The sequence below is a fragment of the Dendropsophus ebraccatus genome, chromosome 15, assembly GCF_027789765.1.
Source record: "Dendropsophus ebraccatus isolate aDenEbr1 chromosome 15, aDenEbr1.pat, whole genome shotgun sequence".
Lineage (NCBI taxonomy): Eukaryota > Metazoa > Chordata > Amphibia > Anura > Hylidae > Dendropsophus > Dendropsophus ebraccatus.
The window spans coordinates 73,258,333-73,280,348 of record NC_091468.1 but is presented as its reverse complement, the minus strand read 5'-3'; the positions used below and the strand labels follow the sequence as shown (position 1 = coordinate 73,280,348).

At 47.7% G+C, this 22,016-nt stretch overlaps 1 long non-coding RNA gene across 1 annotated transcript; it reads left to right on the top strand.

The window, feature by feature from the left end:
* The first annotated feature begins 576 nt into the window (after positions 1 to 576).
* On the top strand, positions 577 to 21,741 carry LOC138773981 (uncharacterized). Its single transcript, XR_011360236.1, has 3 exons — positions 577 to 742; positions 2,583 to 2,707; positions 21,638 to 21,741. It is a non-coding gene; the product is annotated as an uncharacterized lncRNA (long non-coding RNA).
* Positions 21,742 to 22,016: the final 275 nt, after the last annotated feature.

The following is a 22,016-nucleotide window of genomic DNA, read 5'->3' as shown; positions in this document are numbered from 1 at the left end:
ACTCTACACTAACTGTGGCATCTCAATGGCATATAATAAGCCTATGCTCTGGCTATACAGGATCCATCTTATACTGCCAATACAACCCCCAGGGTGGGATGGGCGGAGTGCACGACCAAGTAGCGGCAGCCGCTTCCCCCATCTGGAACACAGGCAAAAAGACACATTTGGTCAGCTCTCCTACACTGTGAAGACTGGTTATTTCTCCCCTCCTCATAAAACATTATCAATTATTTCTTCAAATAGTATTACAAAGAAATGTAAAGAAACAATGGTCGCACCCCTCGATGATGCACTAGGCCGTTACTACTCCTTCTGTCTATCCTATTTCCATATGAATGAGAAAAAACAAGCGGGCACTCACCGGTACTTTACTATCTTCCTTTATTCTTCATATTCAATCGTAGAACCCCTTGCTGCATCTGCGGGCAGCATGGACGCCAAACACCTTTGTGAAACACGCAGGGAGGCACGGTGGATGGGAATGACAGGACTGACCTCAGTATGTTCCTTTAGTATATATAGATGGGGATGCTTCTGTATCATAATGCAGTTTTAACTTTATATTTTAGATGTAAACAGCCCATCGACCACGTCATCACACAGATATTCAACCTGGGACGTGACCGAGGTGTCTGAAGAAGTGTGTCAAAGCGCGAAACAGCTGTAACACATATCTATCCCCAAGGTGTTTGGCATCTATGCCGCCCACAGCAGTAACAAGGAAGATTTTAAAATACGGGTGAGTGGCCTCTTGTTTTGTTCCTACTGACTGAGAGTGTGAGCCCCTGGGTAACTATTCCACCATACAAGCCCTCCCATAGTTGCAGTGCCGACCGCTGTTTCTACCTGCATAAATATCTATTTATTTTCCATTCATATATGTCTATTTTCTTTTAGGCCACATTCACACACCCGTAGTGCAGTCCGTGGCCGCGGACCGCGCTACCATATTTGTATCCGTAGTGCTCCGTGCTTCACGCAGCACTACGTTCACACATCATTACCCCAGCAATCCGTGCCACAAAAAAAACGGTCCGCATTACAACATGTCAGTTTTTTTGCGGCACGGATCGCAGCCCCGTATACACGTATGGACGTGTAAACGGGGCCATAGGATAACATTGGTTTCATGTTCTGTCTGCAATTGCGGACAGAACTACGGATGTGTGAATTAGCCCTTAGTGCTGCATACTTTGTAAGATTTAGATTCCTATTGTTCCAAGTTAAGGCCCTGTTCACACTGAGCAAAAGTGGCGGTGTCCTGCAGTATCTCTATGGAAGCTCACACGGTCCTCCACTATCTCCCCTATCCGTTCAAAGAAGTGACATGTCAAATCAGCGGCAGCGGAGGAGCGTGCGCTTCCATAGAGATACTGCAGGACACTGAGCATGGCGGGATTCTCTCCGCCGCAGAATTCCGCCATTTTTGCTCAGTGTGAATGGGGCCTAAATGTCTAATTAAGAATATAATACAACATCTAAAACATTGTGTAACTCGGAGTTTCATCATATAAGTAGAATTTCCCGGAGGTTTTGTCCACTTGGATGGGAGCCGGGAAACTGGCACAAGACGTAGATTAGCATCACATCAGCTGGAATTGACTCATCGGGAGTTCGGTCCAGAATGGAAAGAAATGGAAAGAATTTCAGCTTTTTACCAAACAAACTAACAATGCTTCCAGATCCCGTATGTGGGGAACGTTCCTGCTGACGGCCGAAAGGAAATCTCGCCTGCGGGCTGCCAGATAAAATAATGGACAGATCTCCTTCCCCTCCTTGGCGCTCGGCCAGGTGGAGTAGCTGCCAGCCTTCCCGGTGGGCCGTGCATTTCTCTGATTGGATTGAGGACACCGAAAATAATTTGTGACAGCTTATAAAATGGTGCTGATCTATTGAGTAATTTGACTATGGGCCCTATTACACGGAGCGATAATCGGTTATCACTCACTGTGATAGAGACGATCAGCTGATCATCATTTTTTTAGGTCACAACCTCAAATTATCGACTGCGCATCACTGCCTGTTATAGAGGTATACGGCCAACGGCTGACAATTGAACAAACATGGTACGTTACCTCTCCACGTTCCTAGTGTTCTCCTGCGCTCCGCTTCCTCCCCGGTCCCACAGCTGCAGCTTCAGAGCGCCGCTGTGACCTGCCGCTCAGCCAATCACTGGCCACGGTGGCTTTAAAGCTGCAGCTGCAGGATTGGGGAGAAGCAAAGGGCAGGAGAAGACCGGGAACGTGGACAGGTAATGTAAACTGCTTGGTCAAGGGCTGCACGGACATCACTAATGATGTCTGTGCAGCCCTTGCTAAGCAATTATTGGGCTGCGTAATAGGCCTGGTAAACGAGCGACGATCTAGCAGTTCCAATATTGATCGGGCCGTCATCAGTCCGTGTTATAGGACCCTAAGTTTCGTCTGACATTAGCTATTCGTAACATTGCAAAGGCGTCCTCCTATTTTACAGCGTTTCGTGGCCGTCTTCACACGGGGGGGGGGGGGGGGGGGGGGGGGGCTCTTCACACGGCTTGACCACGTAGCTAATCTCTTCTTCCTTTCTCTTCACAACTCCAGACACATTGATGAAGCGGCCTGATTCCTCCAGATTTATCCTGAACTCCAGAACCGCCAGGACCAATCAGCTTCACCTCTTCAGGGAATTCTGTCCAGCAACTCCTGAAGAGAAACTTAGAGAGAAGGTTAGTACCATCCGCTCCACCGGAGGAATAAACCATTCACCTGCACGTACACCCCCACAAGGAGGCGGTTACTACCAACAACCAATTTCATCTCACAATAAATGACCAGGAGGGGGAACTACAGGGGTCCATGACCGCCCATACTGCCCCTTTATATGCATCTCAGAGGGCCCTTCAGTATTCACGGCAGTTGGGCCCCATCTCCTATATGGACAGTGTCATCCAGGCGGGGCTTCACGGCAGCTGGGCCTCATCTCCTATATGGACAGTGTCATCCAGGCGGGGCTACACGGCAGTTGGGCCCCATCTCCTATATGGACAGTGTCATCCAGGCGGGGCTTCACGGCAGCTGGGCCCCATCTCCAATATGGACAGTGTCATCCAGGCAGGGCTACACGGCAGTTGGGCCCCATCTCCTATATGAACAGCATGGGCGTAGCTACCATAGAGGCAGGGTAGGCAGTTGCTATGGGGCCCGTGCAGGAGGGGGGCCCGGAGGGGAAGGTAAGAGCGTGTGTCCTTCTGCTTAACCACTTATGTATTGCAGCGTGTAAGCGACCCAATGTTTACTTACATGCTGCAACACAAAAAAAGGGTTCACAAGCAGAAGACTGAGATCTCTGTTTCACTGCTCTGATAACCCCTGACCTCTGTTCTCCAGCTGGCAATCAAGTAGGAAAGGAAAATGTGCAGAGGTCAGGGGTTATCAGTACTCCAGCAGTAAAGCAGATATATATACATATAAATATATAGATATAGATTATATACACTCAGTGCTTTGTGTTGTGCTTAGGGGAGGGGGGGCCCCTTAATTATTTTTGCTATGGGGCCCGTGAATCCTAGCTACGCCCCTGATGGACAGTGTCATCCAGGCGGGGCTACACGGCAGTTGGGCCTCATCTCCTATATGGACAGTGTCATCCAGGCGGGGCTACACGGCAGCTGGGCCCCATCTCCTATATGGACAGTGTCATCCAGGCGGGGCTACACAGCAGTTGGGCCCCATCTCACCACCTAGGTGACATTGTCCACCAATGAAATAAAGTGATTTTAGAGCAGAAAGAAGACATGGTGCAGAGAACCACACGTAGAGTAAGGGGGTGACGGGGGGTCAGGATCACTTTAGGTACATTTCATATCAGATGTTTTACTTGTGTTGTTCAGTAAAGTTTTACAGTTGTTTCAGAAGTGACAAAAATGTGGATTACCGCAGGGAGATTTGGCTATTAAGGCCACACGGCCATCTGCCACGTCCAAGGCAATCCTGCCCCAGCTAGCCATAACCCCAGCTGCCCCCAGCTAGCCATAACCACAGCTGCCCCCAGCTAGCCATACCCCCAGCTTCCCCCAGCTAACCATAACCCCAGCTGCCCATAACCCCTGCTTCCCCCAGCTAGCCACAACCCCAGCTGCCCCCAGCTACCCATAACCCCTGCTTCCCCCAGCTAGCCATAACCCCAGCTGCCCATAACCCCAGCTGCCCCCAGCTACCCATAACCCCTTCTTCCCCCAGCTAGCCATAACCCCAGCTGCCCCCAGCAACCCATAACCCCAGCTGCCCCCAGCTAGCCATAACCCCAGCTGCCCCCAGCTGCCTATAACCCCAGCTGCCCCCAGCTGCCTATAACCCCAGCTGCCCCCAGCTGCCTATAACCCCAGCTGCCCCCAGCTAGCCATAACCCCAGCTGCCCCCAGCTAGCCATAACCCCAGCTGCCCCAGCTAGCCATAACCCCAGCTGCCTATAACCCCTGCTGCCCCCAGCTGCCTATAACCCCTGCTTCCCCCAGGTCCATTACATGTAATAATAAATCACTAGAGCAAGCGAATAATAAGCAATGAATTTACTTTTAACAATAGACGTTTAGATGAGACGAGAAATCGCTTTATGTGATCATTAGATAATTGGTTTAGAAGGTGGAGACTGAACGACGATTGAACGACAAGTGTTTACACCAGAAGATTTGTGAACGATAAGTCCAGATTGGGAAGTCGGCTTTTAAGAAATAGTCAACAATATACAAACGCAAATTTATCGTGGCCGTGTTTACACCAGCCAATAATCGATTAAACACAAACGCTATAACGATTTATTGGACGATAATCGCCTCGTGTTCAAGACCCTTTAGTCTCTATGGACCTGTTATTCTATATAACAGATGTGTCAAACTCAGGCCCTCCAGCTGTTTTAAAACTACAATTCCCATCATGCCTGGACAGCTAAAGATAAAGCTTTGCTGCAGCTGGAGGGCCTGAGTTTGGCATCCCTGCTCTATAACAATTAGGACGCTTCTCCTTTAAGAGACGTAACATTTCTAGGACCCGCGCATGATTGTACGTCTCATATCACAGCGGAATGTAGATATATTATTCCTTACAAGTCGTGTATATTTTTAATGTCACTTTAATCATTCTTAAACGTTTCCTGCCCGACATCTGACTAATCACAATAATGACTCGGAAACCGACCGGTGGCTTCTGATTGAGGAAAAGCAGCGATGCCAAGTCACTTCTATGGAAGGTCTGGGATGGGGAACTGAACTACAACTCCCATCATGCTGCACAGCCACAGCTAAAGCTGATCTCACATCTTATCTTAGCTCTTTTTGGCAAACTGTAGCGTTTTTCTCCCATAGACTTTAATGGGAATGTTCTGGTCATCTTAAAAATTTCAATTCCATTGTTTTCGGGCGTTTTTGTACGTTTTTGTCTGTAGGAGTCCACATCACAGCAGCCGCAGACACGCAGGAGTCATCAAGAGGATTGCGCCTCTATAAGTCTAGTGACAGCAGAGCGGCAGAAAAACCGTGAAACCTGGGCTCCTGATACTAATACCCCCCCCCCCCCCCTATAGTAGTTTGTGGACCTTATTTCAGTCAATATTTTTCCCAAAACCAGGAGTGGAAATGACACTGAGAAATGCTAAATACTGAAAATACTGAGCAGAACATTATAATAGGAACTATAATACTAAGGGTGCGTTTACACAGAAAGATTTATCTGACAGATTTTGGAAGCCAAAGCCAGGAATGGATTTAAAAAGAGGATAGATCCCAGTCTTTCCTTTATGACCTGATCCCTCTTTATAGTCTGTTCCTGGTTTTGGCTTCAAAGATCTGTCAGATAAATCTGTCTGTGTAAACGCACCATCATACTATAATACTATAATAGGAACTATAATACTAATACTACAATAATACTATAATAATACTATAATAGGAACTATAATACTAATACTACAATAACACTATAATAGGAACATTTGGACCTTTTTGGACCCACTTCTGGTTTCAGCTAAAAATACTGACCAAAGTGCCAGGTGTGAACACCATACCAGGGACCTGGCTGGATCAGTCATCAGATTTCGCTCATGGACCTCATGGTGCTGAGCAATGCAGACGTAGTTTTCCGATCACATGGACCCGGATTGCAGAGAGTCCGCTGTTAGTCCTCATTCATACAGTGACTCCTATATGATGATTGTGAGGACATGGGGCCAGCTGTTCCTGGCTGCTCTGGGCTCCTTGCGGCCGAGCTTGTCATGTATGTATATACAAACGTAGCGTGAATCATTGCACGGTGTAGCACATATGCTTATATTCTGTGAGCAGTGATGTCATCACTCACGGCCGTTCTGTGGCTCGGTAGATTATACATTCACAATGACTTCACTTGTGTCACTTGATGGATTTGCGCATACATTATATGGGTCTGTAGATTATACATTTTGGCATAAATTATATGGAGATTCGGTTATACAAGCAGAATATTTCACATGGAGACGTATGCGGTATATCACACTGCTTATGTCACTCTTATGTTATGTCTATTAGATCTTATTAACCCTTTACAGGACACATTTATCAGCACAGATATGTCACAGGCTCAGTTCTATCATTCACTGTGCGGTTTTAAAGGCCCCATCAGGGTAACTTTAGAGGGGTACTCCGGAGAAAATCTTTTTCTTTCAGAACAGTTCAAAACCAATTCATTTGAAAGAAAAAGATTTTCGCCAGAGTACCCCTTTAATGCACCTTATAATTCCATCCGTAATAGAGGTGTCCGGAATTCTTTACTGCAATGAAATATTTATCAATTCTCTCTTGACCCTTTGTATCCCTTTAGCTTAGGCAGGAAGATAGAGGACAGGCTGGAAGTTAGCCGACCACATCACCACCAACCTCCCCACATGACCACCAACCTCACCACATCACCACCCACCTCCCCACATCACCACCAACCTCCCCACATCACCACCAACCTCCCCACATCACCACCAACCTCCCCACATCACCACCAACCTCCCCACATCACCACCAACCTCCCCACATCACCACCAACCTCATCACATCACCACCAACCTCACCACATCACCACCAACCTCATCACATCACCACCAACCTCCCCACATCACCACCAACCTCCCCACATCACCACCAACCTCCCCACATCACCACCAACCTCATCACATCACCACCAACCTCCCCACATCACCACCAACCTCATCACATCACCACCAACCTCATCACATCACCACCAACCTCATCACATCACCACCAACCTCACCACATCACCACCAACCTCATCACATCACCACCAACCTCCCCACATCACCACCAACCTCCCCACATCACCACCAACCTCCCCACATCACCACCAACCTCATCACATCACCACCAACCTCACCACATCACCACCAACCTCCCCCCATCACCACCAACCTCCCCACATCACCACCTACCTCACCACATCATCACCAACCTCCCCACATCACCACCAACCTCATCACATCACCACCAACCTCCCCACATCACCACCAACCTCCCCACATCACCACCAACCTCCCCACATCACCACCAACCTCATCCCATCACCACCAACCTCCCCACATCACCACCAACCTCCCCACATCACCACCAACCTCCCCACATCACCACCAACCTCACCACATCACCACCAACCTTATCACATCACCACCAACCTCCCCACATCACCACCAACCTCCCCACATCACCACCAACCTCATCACATCACCACCAACCTCATCACATCACCACCAACCTCATCACATCACCACCAACCTCCCCACATCACCACCAACCTCATCACATCACCACCAACCTCATCTCATCACCACCAACCTCCCCACATCACCACCAACCTCATCACATCACCACCAACCTCCCCACATCACCACCAACCTCCCCCCATCACCACCAACCTCACCACCAACCTCATCACATCACCACCAACCTCCCCACATCACCACCAACCTCATCACATCACCACCAACCTCCCCACATCACCACCAACCTCCCCACATCACCACCAACCTCCCCCCATCACCACCAACCTCACCACCAACCTCATCCCATCACCACCAACCTCCCCACATCACCACCAACCTCCCCACATCACCACCAACCTCATCACATCACCACCAACCTCCCCACATCACCACCAACCTCATCACATCACCACCAACCTCACCACCAACCTCATCACATCACCACCAACCTCCCCACATCACCACCAACCTCCCCACATCACCACCAACCTCATCACATCACCACCAACCTCCCCACATCACCACCAACCTCCCCACATCACCACCAACCTCCCCCCATCACCACCAACCTCACCACCAACCTCCCCACATCACCACCAACCTCATCCCATCACCACCAACCTCACCACATCACCACCAACCTCCCCACATCACCACCAACCTCATCACATCACCACCAACCTCCCCACATCACCACCAACCTCACCACATCACCACCAACCTCATCACATCACCACCAACCTCACCACATCACCACCAACCTCATCACATCACCACCAACCTCCCCACATCACCACCAACCTCACCACATCACCACCAACCTCATCACATCACCACCAACCTCACCACATCACCACCAACCTCACCACATCACCACCAACCTCCCCACATCACCACCAACCTCATCACATCACCACCAAACTCATCACATCACCACCAACCTCATCACATCACCACCAACCTCCCCACATCACCACCAACCTCATCACATCACCACCAACCTCATCACATCACCACCAACCTCATCACATCACCACCAACGTCCCCACATCACCACCAACCTCCCCACATCACCACCAACCTCCCCACATCACCACCAACCTCATCACATCACCACCAACCTCCCCACATCACCACCAACCTCATCACATCACCACCAACCTCATCACATCACCACCAACCTCATCACATCACCACCAACCTCCCCACATCACCACCAACCTCATCACATCACCACCAACCTCACCACATCACCACCAACCTCCCCACATCACCACCAACCTCATCACATCACCACCAACCTCCCCACATCACCACAACCTCATCACATCACCACCAACCTCATCACATCACCACCAACCTCCCCACATCACCACCAACCTCATCACATCACCACCAACCTCCCCACATCACCACAACCTCATCACATCACCACCAACCTCACCACATCACCACCAACCTCACCACATCACCACCAACCTCACCACATCACCACCAACCTCACCACATCACCACCAACCTCACCACCAACCTCATCCCATCACCACCAACCTCCCCACATCACCACCAACCTCCCCACATCACCACCAACCTCATCACATCACCACCAACCTCATCACATCACCACCGACCTCATCACATCACCACCAACCTCATCACATCACCACCAACCTCATCACATCACCACCAACCTCATCACATCACCACCAACCTCCCCACATCACCACCAACCTCCCCACATCACCACCAACCTCATCACATCACCACCAACCTCCCCACATCACCACCAACCTCCCCACATCACCACAACCTCATCACATCACCACCAACCTCATCACATCACCACCAACCTCCCCACATCACCACAACCTCATCACATCACCACCAACCTCACCACATCACCACCAACCTCATCACATCACCACCAACCTCATCACATCACCACCGACCTCATCACATCACCACCAACCTCATCACATCACCACCAACCTCATCACATCACCACCAACCTCATCACATCACCACCAACCTCCCCACATCACCACCAACCTCCCCACATCACCACCAACCTCATCACATCACCACCAACCTCCCCACATCACCACCAACCTCCCCACATCACCACAACCTCATCACATCACCACCAACCTCATCACATCACCACCAACCTCCCCACATCACCACAACCTCATCACATCACCACCAACCTCACCACATCACCACCAACCTCACCACATCACCACCAACCTCACCACATCACCACCAACCTCCCCCCATCACCACCAACCTCCCCACATCACCACCAACCTCATCACATCACCACCAACCTCCCCACATCACCACAACCTCATCACATCACCACCAACCTCACCACATCACCACCAACCTCACCACATCACCACCAACCTCACCACCAACCTCATCCCATCACCACCAACCTCATCCCATCACCACCAACCTCCCCACATCACCACCAACCTCCCCACATCACCACCAACCTCCCCACATCACCACAACCTCATCACATCACCACCAACCTCCCCACATCACCACCAACCTCATCCCATCACCACCAACCTCATCACATCACCACCAACCTCACCACATCACCACCAACCTCACCACATCACCACCAACCTCCCCACATCACCACCAACCTCCCCACATCACCACCAACCTCCCCACATCACCACCAACCTCCCCACATCACCACCAACCTCCCCACATCACCACCAACCTCATCCACCAGCCACACTTCATCTGAGGTGAAGCAGCCGGGGTATGAGGGTGAGTATGGCGAGTACTATGAGCCGCACTCACTGCTGGTTACAAGGCGATCATCAAGCAGGAATAATGGAGGCACAATCGTAGATGTCAGGAAGGGTCTTCTAGCCGGTGGGATTGGTGACGACATCTTAGCACTTTGTACAGGAATAGTTTGAGGCATAGAACAAAGTCATCAAGAAAAGAAGAAGATAATATAACACAACACGGCATCAAGTGATTGTTTCATCTATTGTAAAAATAAAGACAATGAAAAATAGCAAATCAAGAAGAAAAATGGAACTTTATACGTATGGCTGTAATAAGTGGTGTATACATATATATATACATATAACCCATATATAGGAGCGTCCAATGGAAAGGAAGTGCCAGCTCCGGCACACTTGTAAGTTACTGTCAGTGCTCAAGCGGCAATACATCTGGCTATCAGGCCAAGGAAGTGTCATGATTGGTAGAAGAAGACGTTCCTGTATAAGTCGATGGAGGTCTCAAAAGACATTTTACAATATACAAGGTTCTTCTAGGAACCAATTAAAGGGGAACTTTAAAGGGACCCCCACCCCAAATCAACTGGTACCAGAAAGTTATATAGATTTGTAATTTACTTCTATTTAAAAATTTCCAGTCTTCCAGTACTTATCAGCTGCTGTATGTCACGCAGGAAGTGGTGTATTCTCTCCAGTCTGACACAGTGCTCTCTGCTGCCACCTCTGTCCATGTCAGGAACTGTCCAGAGTAGCAGCAAATCCCCATAGAAACATAGAAACATAGAAACATAGAAGATTGTCGGCAGAAAAAGACCACTGGGTCCATCTAGTCGGCCCTTTTAGTATTTTCTTCCTTATTATCTTAGGATAGATATATGTCTATCCCAGGCCTGTTTAAATTCTGTTATTGTAGATTTACCAACCACCTCTGCTGGAAGTTTGTTCCAGGTATCTACTACTCTTTCAGTAAAATAATATTTTCTTACATTGCTTCTGATCTTTCCCCCAACTAACCTCTCACTGTGTCCTCTTGTTCTTGAGCTCAGTTTTTTACTAAAAACACTCCCCTCTTGAACCTTATTTAGTCCCTTAACATACTTAAAGGTTTCCATCATGTCCCCCCTTTCCCGTCTTTCCTCCAGACTATACAGATTCAAATCCTTAAGTCTTTCCTGCTATGGTTTATGCCTCACACCCTCCACCATTTTTGTAGCTCGTCTTTGGACCCGTTCTATTTTATCAATGTCCTTTCTTAGGTGAGGTCTCCAGAACTGGACACAGTATTCCAGATGTGGCCTCACCAGAGCTGTATACAGCGGGATCACAATCTCTCTCTTCCTACTGGTTATACCTCTAGCTATACACCCCAGCATACCAATATATATATATATACACCCCAGCATACCATTATATATATATATATATATATATATATATATATATATATATATACACCCCAGCATACGATTATATATATATATATATATATATATATACACCCCAGCATACCATTATATATATATATATATATATATATACACCCCAGCATACCATTATATATATATATATATATATATATAAATATATATACAGCCCAGCATACCATTATATATATATATATATATATACACCCCAGCATACCATTATATATATATATATATATATATATATATATATATATATATATATACACCCCAGCATACGATTTGCTTTCCCCACCGCCTGGTTGCACTGGTGACTCATTTTAAGGCTTTCAGAAATCATTACCCCTAAATCCTTCTCTTCTGAAGTCTTTTCCAACACAGTACTGCCGATGTGATACTCGGATAGAGGATTCCTCCTCCCCAAGTGCATTATTTTACATTTGGAAACGTTGAACTTCAATTTCCACTGTTTGGACACTTAGATAGCAAAGCTAAATCATTTTCCATATTACTGACACCTCCAGGAATATCCACCCTATTGCACACTTTTGTGTCGTCAGCAAACAGACAAACTTTACCTATCAACCCTTCTCCTATGTCACTTACAAACATATTAAAAAGAATAGGACCCAGAACAGACTCTTGTGGCACACCACATGTAACCAGTCTCTGCTCGGAATATTCACCATTAACAACAACGCTCTGATATCTCTCCTTCAGCCAACCACAAATCCACTGAACTATCCAGGGATTTAGTCCAATTTTCTCCAACTTCTCTATCAGCTCTTTATGGGGAACTGTATCTGTGGCTTTGCTGAAGTCCAGATAGGCGATATCCACAGCACCACCTTCATCCAGCACTATTGTGGCATAACCAAAGAAATCAATGAGATTATTCTGACATGATCGGCCCTCAGTAAAGCCATGCTGGTTTGGATCCATCAAATTGTTGATTCTTAGGTGATCTATTATCTTCTTTTTTTAGAAGAGTTTCCATCATTTTCACTACTACAGATGTCAGGCTCACTGGCCTGTAGTTACTGGGCTCTTCTCTATTCCCCTTCTTGTGGATTGGTATAACATTGGCTGTTCTCCAATCATCGGGGACATCTCCTGTTAGCAGGGATTGGTTATACAGATCTGTCAGGGGGGCAGCAATCACAGATCTGAGTTCTTTAAGAACCCTGGGATGGATCCCATCTGGACCCATCGCCTTATTCAGCTTTAAACGGGCAAGTTCCTCTGCAACTTCAGCCTCTGAAAGCCTCTAGAAAACCTCTCCTGCTCTGGACAGTTCCTGACATGGACAGAGGTGGCAGCAGAGAGCACTGTGTCAGACTGGAGAGAATACACCACTTCCTGCAGGACATACAGCAGCTGCTAAGTCCTTAAATACTGGAGATTTTTAAATAGAAGGGAATTATAAATCTATATACCTTTCTGAAACCAAGTTTCAACCCCTTTAAGGGCATTTAGACAGATAAAAGCATAATAATGTAAGTTCCAGTGTTGCATTGCAGGAAGCCGGTGTTATATGATGCAGAAATAATTGTGCAAATAAAGGTTCTGCTTAATGAAAATAATGGAAAAAATAAAACAACACAACCGACAGCATAAGGGCTCATACCTGATGGATACAACCTCTTCCCTATATACCTGATGGATACAACCTCTTCCCTATATACCTGATGGATACAACCTCTTCCCTATATACCTGATGGATACAACCTCTTCCCTATATACCTGATGGATACAACCTCTTCCCTATATACCTGATGGATACAACGTCTTCTCTTATATACCCGATGGATACAACCTCTTCCCTATATACCTGATGGATACAACCTCTTTCCTATATACCTGATGGATACAACCTGTTCCCTATATACCTGATGGATACAACCTCTTCCCTATATACCTGATGGATACAACCTCTTCCCTATATACCTGATGGATACAACGTCTTCCCTATATACCTGATGGATACAACCTCTTCCCTATATACCTGATGGATACAACCTCTTCCCTATATACCTGATGGATACAACGTCTTCTCTTATATACCCGATGGATACAACCTCCTCCCTATATACCTGATGGATACAACCTCCTCCCTATATACCTGATGGATACAACCTCCTCCCTATGTACCTGATGGATACAACCTCCTCCCTATATACCTGATGGATACAACCTCCTCCCTATATACCTGATGGATACAAAGTCTTCTCTTATATACCCGATGGATACAACCTCTTCCCTATATACCTGATGGATACAACCTCTTTCCTATATACCCGATGGATACAACCTCTTCCCTATATACCTGATGGATACAACCTCTTTCCTATATACCTGATGGATACAACCTCTTCCCTATATACCTGATGGATACAACGTCTTCTCTTATATACCCGATGGATACAACGTCTTCCCTATAAACCCGATGGATACAACCTCTTCCCTATATACCTGATGGATACAACCTCTTCCCTATATACCCGATGGATACAACGTCTTCTCTTATATACCTGATGGATACAACCTCTTTCCTATATACCCGATGGATACAACCTCCTCCCTATATACCCGATGGATACAACCTCTTTCCTATATACCCGATGGATACAACCTCCTCCCTATATACCTGATGGATACAACCTCTTCCCTATATACCTGATGGATACAACCTCTTCCCTATATACCTGATGGATACAACCTCCTCCCTATATACCTGATGGATACAACCTCTTCCCTATATACCTGATGGATACAACCTCTTCCCTATATACCTGATGGATACAACGTCTTCTCTTATATACCCGATGGATACAACGTCTTCCCTATAAACCCGATGGATACAACCTCTTCCCTATATACCTGATGGATACAACCTCTTCCCTATATACCCGATGGATACAACCTCTTTCCTATATACCTGATGGATACAACCTCTTTCCTATATACCCGATGGATACAACCTCTTCCCTATATACCCGATGGATACAACCTCTTCCCTATATACCTGATGGATACAACCTCTTCCCTATATACCTGATGGATACAAAGTCTTCTCTTATATACCCGATGGATACAACGTCTTCCCTATAAACCCGATGGATACAACCTCTTCCCTATATACCTGATGGATACAACCTCTTCCCTATATACCCGATGGATACAACCTCTTTCCTATATACCTGATGGATACAACCTCTTTCCTATATACCCGATGGATACAACCTCTTCCCTATATACCCGATGGATACAACGTCTTCTCTTATATACCTGATGGATACAACCTCTTTCCTATATACCCGATGGATACAACCTCCTCCCTATATACCCGATGGATACAACCTCTTTCCTATATACCCGATGGATACAACCTCCTCCCTATATACCTGATGGATACAACCTCTTCCCTATATACCTGATGGATACAACCTCTTCCCTATATACCTGATGGATACAACGTCTTCCCTATATACCTGATGGATACAACCTCTTCCCTATATACCTGATGGATACAACCTCTTCCCTATATACCTGATGGATACAACGTCTTCTCTTATATACCTGATGGATACAACCTCTTCCCTATATACCTGATGGATACAACCTCTTCCCTATATACCCGATGGATACAACCTCTTCCCTATATACCTGATGGATACAACCTCTTCCCTATATACCTGATGGATACAACCTCTTTCCTATATACCTGATGGATACAACGTCTTCTCTTATATACCTGATGGATACAACCTCCTCCCTATATACCTGATGGATACAACCTCTTTCCTATATACCTGATGGATACAACCTCTTCCCTATATACTTGATGGATACAAAGTCTTTTCTTATATACCCGATGGATACAACGTCTTCCCTATATACCTGATGGATACAACCTCTTCCCTATATACCTGATGGATACAACCTCTTCCCTATATACCCGATGGATACAACCTCTTCCCTATATACCTGATGGATACAACCTCTTCCCTATTTACCTGATGGATACAACCTCTTTCCTATATACCTGATGGATACAACCTCTTCCCTATATACCTGATGGATACAACCTCTTCCCTATATACCTGATGGATACAAAGTCTTCCCTATATACCTGATGGATACAACCTCTTCCCTATATACCTGATGGATACAACCTCTTTCCTATATACCTGATGGATACAACCTCTTTCCTATATACCTGATGGATACAACCTCTTCCCTATATACCTGATGGATACAACCTCTTCCCTATATACCTGATGGATACAACCTCTTCCCTATATACCTGATGGATACAACCTCCTCCCTATATACCTGATGGATTGTTAGTCGGCCGCATAGTGTTACCCAGAAGGAGGGGTGAGATGCTGCGGTGGAGCTTGGTGAAGGCTAAGCAGGGATATTCCGCTATATATATATATATATATATATATATATATATATATATATATATATATATACTAGGATGTGCTGACTACTGACCCAGAGTCGGGGGCACGCTGCTGGATCCCTGCACAACACACACTGATTTTTGTGTTGGTTTTTTTTTTTTCCCACATTGATCAGGAATCCCGGCCGCCTCTCCTACACTCTTCTTCACCAGTTATAGAGAGCGCGGGATCGCTGGACCTCTCGGTGACGGCAAACGATAACAAAAAATACTAAAAACCTCTCCATTCATTCAATGGATTGTTAGTAATGGAGTGTAGACTGGAGGGCTCCGGCTCCCGTACATTATCCCCCCCCCCATAATCCCGGGACTAGGACAGTTACCGCCCCCCGTGGAGGCCTCTTCATGGAGCTGCCCAGATGGTCTCCAGACCGATCTTCCTCTGAACCGTATCCTTCACATGGGAACCTCACGCTGAATAAACTATTCTCTGTAGTCACATTCTGGGCGGACACATGCTGCCGGGCGTTCCCTATGTCTGGCCGCCCATTGTGCGCTATGGATGTGTCGGCCATATATGATGGGAGCGGTTCTCAGAGCACACTCAGCATAAAAACTTAACTCACACTCACTTAGTGGCCGTCATAAATGACAACACCAAATGGGTGAAGATAAATAACTACATTTGCATTTCCAGGGAAATACATAGGGGGAGATTTATCAAAGGGTGTAAAATTTAGACTGGTGCAAACTGCCCACAGCAACCAATCACAACTCCTCTTTCCTTTCAGCACTGCCTAAAGCTGAGCTGTGATTGGTTGCTGTGGGTAGTTTGCACCAGTCTAAAATTTACACCCTTTGATAAATCTCCCCCATAGTGCTTGAAAAGAGCGACTCTTTAAGAGTGACTTCCCTTTAAGAGAAACTTGAACCCTTGATATCCTCGTTTTAAGAGCAACTTTGGTACAGTCACTTAAGGAGCGACTTTGGCCCCGACCCTTTAAGAACAACTTTAATACTGTCTCTTTAAAGGTGACTTTAGTATTGTCCCTTTATGAGGGACTTATGTACCGTCTCTTTAAGAGCGACTTTGGTATTGTCCTTTTAAGAGCTACTTTGTTACCTTCCCTTAGGTACCTTCACCTATGCTACATTACTTTCTCACCTCTACTACTTCACTGGCTCAGCTCTGCTGTATCATGCAGGTATCGTCTCTGCTACATTACTGACTCACCTCTACTACTTCACTGGCTCAGCTCTGCTGTATCATGCAGGTATCGGCTCTGCTACATTACTGACTCACCTCTACTACTTCACTGGCTCAGCTCTGCTGTATCATGCAGGTATCGGCTCTGCTACATCACTGACTCACCTCTACTACTTCACTGGGTCAGCTCTGCTGTATCATGCAGGTATCGGCTCTGCTACATCACTGACTCACCTCTACTACTTCACTGGCTCAGCTCTGCTGTATCATGCAGGTATCGGCTCTGCTACATTACTGACTCACCTCTACTACTTCACTGGGTCAGCTCTGCTGTATCATGCAGGTATCGGCTCTGCTACATCACTGACTCACCTCTACTACTTCACTGGCTCAGCTCTGCTGTATCATGCAGGTATCGGCTCTGCTACATCACTGACTCACCTCTACTACTTCACTGGCTCAGCTCTGCTGTATCATGCAGGTATCGTCTCTGCTACATCACTGACTCACCTCTACTACTTCACTGGCTCAGCTCTGCTGTATCATGCAGGTATTGGCTCTGCTACATCACTGACTCACCTCTACTACTTCACTGGCTCAGCTCTGCTGTATCATGCAGGTATCGGCTCTGCTACATTACTGATCACCTCTGCTACTTCACTGGCTCAGCTCTGCTGTATCATGCAGGTATCGGCTCTGCTACATCACTGACTGACCTCTGCTATTTACTGACTGACCTCTGCTACTTCACTGATTCAGCCTTATAATGGTAAAGATCATTGCTTAGTTACCGTGACAATCTTACTCATGTCAGTGAGACAAAATTGTTAAGGACCTTCCATCTTCTACACCTTCTATTGGCCAATAGTGGACATGTGACTGTGGATGTCGTCAAGCATTGACTGACAAGACCTTAGAATTTCTATATTTTAGCTATATTTTGCTCAAAACCAAAAATAGATAGCATACCTGTCACCGCTGAGGGCTTCGAAACGCAGTTTGAACGGAGTCTGTGCGCAAAGAGGTTCGGGTTGTATTAATCACAAAGGAATAGCTAGAAGAAGAAGAAGAATACGGATTACAATATAGGGATTATTCAAGCACTATAATAAATGATAGAACACACAATAGTCAGTGACTATATCCCTCGTAGCTGTATATTGTCAGAATATCATATACTGTACAACAAACAATGGAAATGTAACTTACACGTAGTGACGGCATGTCTTGGTCAGATTTTATTTTACATCTTTAAAGCAAAAATTTTTTCTTTCAGATCAACTGGTGCCAGAAAGTGCCAAACATTTGTAATTTATTTTTATTAAAAAATCTCCAGTCTTCCGGTACTTACCAGCTGCTGTATGTCCTGCAGGAAGTGGTGTATTCTCTCCAGTCTTACACAGTGCTCTCTGCTGCCACCTCTGTCCATGTCAGGAACTGTCCAGAGCAGCAGAGGTTTTCTATGGGTATTTGCTGCTGCTCTGGACAGTTCCTGACATGGACAGAGGTGGCAGCAGAGAGCCCTGTGTCAGACTGCAGAGAATACACCACTTCCTGCAGGACATACAGAAGCTGATAAGTACTGGAAGATTCTATTTTTTAAATAGAAGTAAGTTATAAATCTCTGACACTTTCTGGCACCAGTACATTTGAAAGATTTTTATTTTTTTTTTGCTGGAGTTCCCCTTTAAGGGAGCATCGGCTTTGGCATTCCTAAAATTAAAACAACATCATGATTTAGTCAGAAAGAGGTCACAGACATCAGCTGATGCGGCCGGGGGGGGGGGGTTTATTATTAGACGGCGTTTGTGGAAGTTTCGGGCTAATTTCCTCGCGGACCACACAAGCATCGAGCTGCGTATACATCCAGTCTGGAGGAGAGACGCTTCATGCACCAACACATGTGCTTCTAGGAGAGCCGGATGAATAAGTGCTGGTCTGTGCGGCTAGAAACACGTCTGACAAGTATCAGGGAGAGATGAATGTGGGAACTATCAATAGACGATGCCCGGGTGTCCCCTGATTAATCGTATGTATGTATATATATATATACACAGAATACACCGATTACTGATCACCGATCTCAGGGATGAATCAAACATAGAAAGTCGTGGAGCTCTCCTGTATATCGGCTCCTGCAGGACGGCCATTATATACTTCATTGCGTTATATACGTCACTTATGTCTTCTATTATTAGAACCGCTTCTCCTGCACCTAAATCAGGGGTGGGGAATCCTGCTGCAGAACTACAACTCCCATCATGGCTGCTCCCCCCAGGTGTGTCCTCTGCCCCCCCCTTCTGGGTATATCCTCTGCCCCCCCCCCCGGGTATATCCTCTGCCCCCTCCCCCCTGGGTATATCCTCTGCCCCCTCCCCCCTGGGTATATCCTCTGCCCCCTCCCCCCTGGGTATATCCTCTGCCCCCCCTTCTGGGTATATCCTCTGCCCCCCCCCCCCTTCTGGGTATATCCTCTGCCCCCCCCCCCTTCTGGGTATATCCTCTGCCCCCCCCTTCTGGGTATATCCTCTGCCCCCCCCCCCGGGTATATCCTCTGCCCCCCCCTTCTGGGTATATCCTCTGCCCCCCCCGGGTATATTCTCTGCCCCCCCCCCCCCGGGTATATCCTCTGCCCCCCCCCTTCTGGGTATATCCTCTGCCCCCCCCCCTGGTATATCCTCTGCCCTCCCCCCCCTCTGGGTATATCCTCTGCCCCCCCCCTTCTGGGTATATCCTCTGCCCCCCCCCCCCGGGTATATCCTCTGCCCTCCCCCCCCCCTCTGGGTATATCCTCTGCCTCCCCCTCCGGATATATCCTCTGCCCTCCCCCCCCCGGGTATATCCTCTGCTCCCCCCTACGGGTATATCCTCTTCTCCCCCCTCCGGATATATCCTCTGCCCCCCCTCCAGGTATATCCTCTGCCCCCCCCCTCCAGGTATATCCTCTGCCCCCCGGGTATATCCTCTGCCCCCCCCAGGTATATCCTCTTCTCCCCCCTCCGGATATATCCTCTGCCCCCCCTCCAGGTATATCCTCTGCTCCCCCCCCCCTTCCGGGTATATCCTCTGCCCTCCCCCCTCCGTGTATATCCTCTGCCCTCCCCCCCCCTCCGGGTATATCCTCTGCTCCCCCCCCCCCGGGTATATCCTCTGCCCTCCCCCCTCCTGGGTATATCCTCTGCCCTTCCCCCCCCCCCTCCGGGTATATCCTCTGCCCCCCGGGTATATCCTCTGCCCTCCCCCCCCTCCGGGTATATCCTCTGCCCCCCGGGTATATCCTCTGCCCTCCGGGTATATCCTCTGCCCTCCCCCCCCTCCGGGTATATCCTCTGCCCCCCGGGTATATCCTCTGCCCCCCGGGTATATCCTCTGCCCTCCCCCCCCTCCGGGTATATCCTCTGCGCTCCCCCCCCTCCGGGTATATCCTCTGCCCCCCCCCCCTCCGGGTATATCCTCTCCTCCCCCCTCCGGGTATATCCTCTTCTCCCCCCTACGGATATATCCTCTGCCCCCCCTCCAGGTATATCCTCTGCCCCCCGGGTATATCCTCTGCTCCCCCCCCCCCCGGGTATATCCTCTGCCCTCCCCCCTCCGTGTATATCCTCTGCCCTCCCCCCCCCTCCGGGTATATCCTCTGCTCCCCCCCCCCCCCCCCCCGGGTATATCCTCTGCTCCCCCCCCCCCCCCCCCGGGTATATCCTCTGCCCCCCCCCCCCCCCCCCGGGTATATCCTCTGCCCTCCCCCCTCCGTGTATATCCTCTGCCCTCCCCCCCCCCCCCCCCTCCGGGTATATCCTCTGCCCTCCCCCCCCCCCACCTCCGGGTATATCCTCTGCCCCCCCCCCAATCTGGCACTGTGAGGGTTAATGCACAGGTGGATCTGGATGAGGGGTGGGTTCCCCCATGTGCGTTGCCCACAGTATAATCAGGACTAGCAGATACGCAGCAGATTTGATTCTGTGTTCAGTTATTTAGATCTAATCTGCAGCAGTAAATACACAGTGTATATGCCGTATATGTTTGTACCCTAAAACTCTGTGTGTGTGAACAGACCCGAGCGGAGCTGCTAAACCATCACGGCACAGAGTCACGCTGGATCAGCTACAAGTGGTCGGGAGGACAGAAGTGGTCGGGCGGAGACTGGATCCGCACTGCGACAGAAGGAGGTGAGCTGATCAGACACTTTCTTAGCTTGTAAGTAAAGTTCTTCCTAACACAATACTGAAAATCAGAAAAATAATTATTGGTCGGTTGAAATTATTTTTTTTTTTCATTTTTTTTATTTTTTTTATTTCATTTAGCAAATTGTCTCCGTTTCGATCCCATTTACTGTCGGTACAATTGCCGTGTTGTCTCTATTCCTTTGGGGCGCCCTCACACACACACACGATTTTCAGGCAAAAAAACCCATTAAAAATACCATCGCAGCA